We start from the raw sequence: 6,000 nt of genomic DNA on the forward strand, positions 1-6,000 counted from the left end.
AGGAGGCAGCTGGAAGCAAAATGAGAAAATAGTTCCACTCAAACCTGTCTGTGGTGGTTGCCAGAGGTGGTGGGGTGGAAAGTGGGTGAAATAGGTGAAGGTGGTCAAAAGGCATAACTTCAGTTATAAAATAAGTCCTGGGGATGTAATGTAGAGCATGGTGACCATAGGAAATGATACTGTATTGCATATTTAAACACAGCTGAGTGTAGGTGGATAGTAACTAGACTTCTGATGGTGATCATTTCACAATGTACACAGACATGGAATTGCTATGTTGTCCATCTGAAGCTAAAGTATGTCAGTTATACCTCAATAAATAAGATTTTTAAAATTTTGCAGTGGTCTGATATTAGGGCATAAATTTCACTCCTTCGGCACTCTACTAACCAGATTAAACATATAGAAAAATAGGAAAGACATGTGCTCCAGCATGTCTAGAGCTCTGTGTCCTATAGGAGACTGCAGCACTCAGAAGTGGTGGCAGGGGTGCCCAGTAGAGAAGCCACGTCTAGTGTAGACATGGTAACAAGTGTGGATTTTGTTGTAAGAGCAACACAAAGTATTTTTCTCAGAAGAGAAACTAATCTGCTGTTTGGTTTTTAAAAGATCACTTGTTTTAGGGAGCCAAGAGAAAAAAGGTAGGGAGACCAGTGTCCAGATTGTTGGCAATCATCAAAGCAAGAGACTGATAACAGCAGCTTAGAGACTAAGGAAGGTGGCAGTGAAGATGGATAGACTGGAGGCACATTATGGAGGTAGAATCAGGAAAACTGGCTGATGTCTTGGATGCTGGGGTAAGGAAGATAGAGAAAACAAGAATGGGGACACCTGGATGGCTCAGTGGTTAAGTATCTGCCTTTCGCCCAGGGCATGATCCTAGAGACCTAGGATCAAGTCCCACATCGGGCTCACTGCATGGAACCTGCTTCTCTCTCAGCCTGTGTCTCTGCCTCTCTCTCTCTGAGTCTCTCATGAGTAAATAAATAAAAATAAAATCTTTTTAAAAAAAAAGAAAGAAAAGAAAACATGACAGATTTCTGCTTGTATAATGGGGTGGGTAAGGAAAATTTGATAAGAAATAAATTTAGAGAAAAAATATCAGGAGTTCCATTTTAGATGCTTTGAAGTCAAACATGGCTGGGAGGTGAGAGAAGATGGGAGATCAAGGAAGGTCAGTGTTCGAGCCACAAACAAAAATGTGGGATTCCCTAAGGAGAAAGAAGAGAGTGTACAGGGAGAGAAGAGAGGATGGCCTGGGATCCACCCCAAAGAATCCACTCTTCAGAGAACTAGTAGAGGAAAATGAACTTTAGAAGAACACTGAGAAGGGGACATCAGAGAAATGGGAAGTGGTGTCTCAGAAGCTAAGAGAAAAGAACCTGCCAAGAAGAGGACGTTTCATTCTGACAAACGCTGCTGAGAGGTTTCAGGTCAGGGACGAAGAACAGTGTGTTGGGTTTGGGAACATAGAGTCACTGGTGACATTGGTAGAGAGATGTTGGTGGAGGTAGAGCCAGAGGGTGGGGTTTGCTTTTTTTTTTTTTTTTAAGGTTTTATTTATTTATTTATTTATTTATTTATTTAAGAGAGAGAGAGTGTGTGCGTGTGTGTGGCACACAACCATGTACATGAGTGGGCACATGGGCAGAGGGAGAAGGAGAAGCAGGCTCCCCCATAAAGGAGGGAACCCAATGTGGGGCTTGATTCCAGGACTCCAGGATCATGATCTGAGTAGAAGGCAGACATTTAACTGACTGAGCCAACCAGGTGCCCCCAGAGGGTAGGTTAATAAGGGTGTGAACACACCCATCCAGCTTGACTCCCTCTTGACACTCCACATAAACAACAATGACATGATCATCTTTACTATAAACCCAGAAGTATGGTGAGAAGGGGAGAGCACAGAACTACCACAACACTGTGAAAGCTGACAATCACACAGATAAGTTTTAGCTGATTAAGTAGGCTGAAGAAAGCTGGATCCCAAGTCAGCAGTGAGGAAGCCTCAAACCAACACCATTTACACTTCAAAGTCTCAGAGACTGACGGCACCAGGAAACTTTAAATGTGGAGGTAAGGCAAGGGGGCTACGAATTGGCATTAGAACAAGGAGAATTGGTTGAAAGCAGTCTTAAAAACAGTTGTATCTGCAAAACCCCCACCACGTGCTGAAGAGTCATTTGCTGGCTCTCCCCCCACCCCCAAGGGCTTCATTCTCTGGAAAGATAAAACAATGGGTCTCTAGACTGGGGCACCAAGCAGAAAGATAAAGAGATTGTATGTGTGCTGAGACTCCTCAGGACTCTTCCCTTCCTCACTTTCCAGAACACAGGCAGGAAAGATTCTCTTGGGAAATTGTCCAGTCCAGAGGCAAGATACCTACATCAGGGTTACCCAAGAAAACACCCAGGCAAGATTGCCCTCTTGTGAAACTCACAGTTGATAAGCTCCGCTCATGTTAACAAAGCTTTGAATCAGCTTTTTGGTCCCTACTGTCAAGCATAAGCAGACAGCAACTATTACAAAATAGCTGAAGAAAGCCTGTCATACGAAAGAGCTACTTGAAGAAAATAAAAACAATACAAGATGAGGGAAACTTCCAGAAAATGATATATATTTAGTATCCTCAGAGATATTAGAGGAGATGCTGCAACCATGAAAGAAATCCAGATTGCAAGTAATTTTACCTTCAGAGAACAAACAACAACTTAAAGCCCTTGGAAATTAAATTTGTGATGGCAGAAATGAAAGACTCAGTAGAAGGGCTAGAAAAATAAAACTTAGGCCAAAAAGCCAATAAATGGAGTATAGGAAAGAAAATATATGGAAATTACAGGACCTGTCTAGGAGTTCCAACACCCAAATAATAGGGATTCCAGAAAGAGATGTGAAAACACAGAGAGAAGGAAATCATCAATGAAATAATTCAAGAAAATTTCCTAGAGTTAAACTGTCAAAGAGATTAAGATACCTATCCTGAAGCACATCACTGTAAAATTTCAGAACACTGGGGACAAAGGGAAGAGCCTACAGACTTCCCAAGAGAAAATAGGTGACATTCAGAGGATTAAGAATCAGAATGTCTTTGGACTTCTCATTCATAACACTGGAGGCTAGATCACACTGAAACATTGCCTTCAAAATTCTGAGGAAGTTATTTTCAACCTAGATTCTTTTTATACCCAGCCCAACCACCTATTAAGCAAAAGCTTAGTTAGAATGCAGGCAGTTTCATTTGCAAGTTCCCCCAAAATTTACCTCCCTCCACTTTATTCAGGAAGCAACTGGAAGATGTGTCCCACAAAAACAGAAAGGAAGAAGAGTTTGGACTCAAGACCAAAGAAACAGATGAAGAGAATCCCCAGGCTGATGGTAAAGGGACATCCTAGAAGACAGTGCCACCTACACCAACTCAAGAAGGCAGCTGGAGAAGATCTAAATTTGCAAAGGTCACAAGGCTCTGGGAGAGAATTCCTCAAGAGAAGAAACAAAATTGATAGTGAAAGCTAAAAGGTTTGAGAGAAGAGTTAAATAGTGCCAGCTTGCAGTTGAACAGGTGATAAGTACATGGAAACTAAGCAAATAAAAAAAGGCATTCTCAAGGAGAATTAAAGATTGCATAAGAAAGAAAAAGCCATCTAGATTTACAACATGGCTCAGCTTTTGATATCATAATAGACACTGATTTGTGAATCAAGCAAAACTGTAAGGTGACCATATCCTTACCCTGATGTAAGAGTACATGTGAGTGCTGTGGCAAGAGGAAGGAATGATGGTAAAAACGAAGTCAAGTCTTCACTCTCTCAAAGCAGGAGTCAGTAAACAAAATTGCCTAAGAGTGCCTGAAATTGAGGGACCAAGAAGTAACTTGATACTAGCATTTTATTTAAAAACACAGAGTTAAATACAAAAAAAAAAAAAATCAGCCAAAAGAGTTATAAGTAGCTCTCGTTGATGGGGGAAGCAGAGCAGGGGACTTTTTCATAACAAGCCTTATAGAACTACTTGACTAAAAAGTGTGGGTGCATTACCTCACTAAAAATAAAAACCAAAGAGAAATAAAGGTAAATGGAAAGTGAAGAAGTGAGAGGGGCATGTAGAGCCAAGTGTTTTGGAGATATTTGGTTCTAAAGGGAATTTGGTTCTAAAGGGGATGGCAGCTTGGGTCAAGAGTGGGTTTTATAAAGATAGGAAATGGAACGCATTTGGCATGAAAATTGTCTACCAAGGGGTGTGTGTGGGGTGGGGGAGGCTGATGATGCAGCAGAGGGAGGATTCCAGAAGGAGCAAAATCCCTGAGAAGACTAGAAGGATGGAATCCCAAAACCACAGGGTGGGGACAGACGTTAATATGGGAGGAACACCTCCTTCCCTGAAATAAGAGGGAAGAAAAAGATAGATGCAGACACAAATAACATTGTAGAATTTGTTATGACCCTGCTTCTTGCCTCATCAGGCCTCAGCAAGATACCCAGAGTGGAACCCAATACACAACAGCAGCAATTATCTACGCACAGACCATCCCCCCCGCCCCCATGTTCCTGGCTCCTTCAACCCTCCTACCGTGTGGGATGCCAAACTGTCTCTGCTTGATGAATAACTCTCCCACCATGGCTGGATTACCCTTTAATCTCACAGGAATAAGCATGTCTACATTTGAAAATAAAGACTTCCATTGGTAATATGCTGGATTCAATATTCTGGGAGGCCCTCCTGCTGTAAACGACTACCTTCCAGAGAAAGCATACTTACTGATGAAATACCAGGCTTGTAGGAAATCAGGGAAGTTGCCAAGGGACCCCCCTCCCCAGAAAAAGGAGCAAACCAAAAGTGGAAATTTGAGCTTCGAGCAGTGATCAGTCAGGGAAGAACACACCTGTCCTCTGTGCAAATGGTGACCGCAGTGGCATGATCCAGATACTAACCCTTGAGCCTGTGGCCAGGAGGAGGAGTGGAATCCTGGACTCTTCCATTAGGCTACTATTCTAGAAGATGTCTGAGGGTTTCCAAGTTAGCAGTGTATGACAGAAACAGATGGAAATCCTTCCTGAAGAGAGCACCCCCAATTTAAACCTGGAAGATTCCCACAGATGAAGATCTAACAAATATGAGTACACACCCAGAGATTGGCAGGCCCAGGAGAGGCAACACTACCATGAGTGAGAGGCAGCAGACACATTTTTATGAAAATGTGCCTTCTCTGAAAAGATAGGGAAAGGAGATTAAAACAACCAACCAACCCCCGTGTTATGCTTTCTCAAGTCTGGCCTTTGAAACACACATACTGCTATCACCTGAGTTACTAAAATGCACATTCCTGGGTCCCAATCCAGACCCAATTAACCCCAGGGCTCTGGGTGGTTGAGCCTGGGCATCTGCATTCACACCCACTCTCCAGAGAGAGAAAACCAGACACACAGACCTGGCCTTCCTTTCCTCAATCATATTCCTGTGGCTTTTACTACCCACCCTTCAAGATGTGATGACAGCAGGCCCCATCATGCAAAAGCTAACGAAGAACTTAAGAAAATGGTTAAACACGATAGCACCCCCTAGTGCCAGCAAGATACAGGGACCGAGTATCTTGGATCCTGTCTTTCTCCAGTTAGAAACAATATGGCCCTAGTCTGCTGGAGTCCTGGTCACACTTCAGTGACTACAATGCATAACATGCTGTGATTGAAACAGATTGGAAGTGGGGACCCTAATAATTAACATCATAGCTTAATGGGTTCACCAGGCATTTAGAAGTGCTTTGAGAATACAGGGGTTGGCTGTCAGGAGACTGTGCAGAAGGGCCTAAGCAGGGGCTAGAGAACTCACTCCAAAGGAAGACAGACAGGCTTAGGCTGGGTACAAAGGCAATAAGCCCATTTCAAATAGAAGACTAATTTTGAGTACACCAGAGGCGGATTCTAATTTACTTGGCCCAACTCTTACGGCCCTTATCCTGGGGAGAATATTGGACAAAAACAAACAAACAAAATGGACAAAAAT

Source organism: Vulpes vulpes, chromosome 13, assembly GCF_048418805.1.
Source record: "Vulpes vulpes isolate BD-2025 chromosome 13, VulVul3, whole genome shotgun sequence".
In the NCBI taxonomy this organism is placed as follows: domain Eukaryota; kingdom Metazoa; phylum Chordata; class Mammalia; order Carnivora; family Canidae; genus Vulpes; species Vulpes vulpes.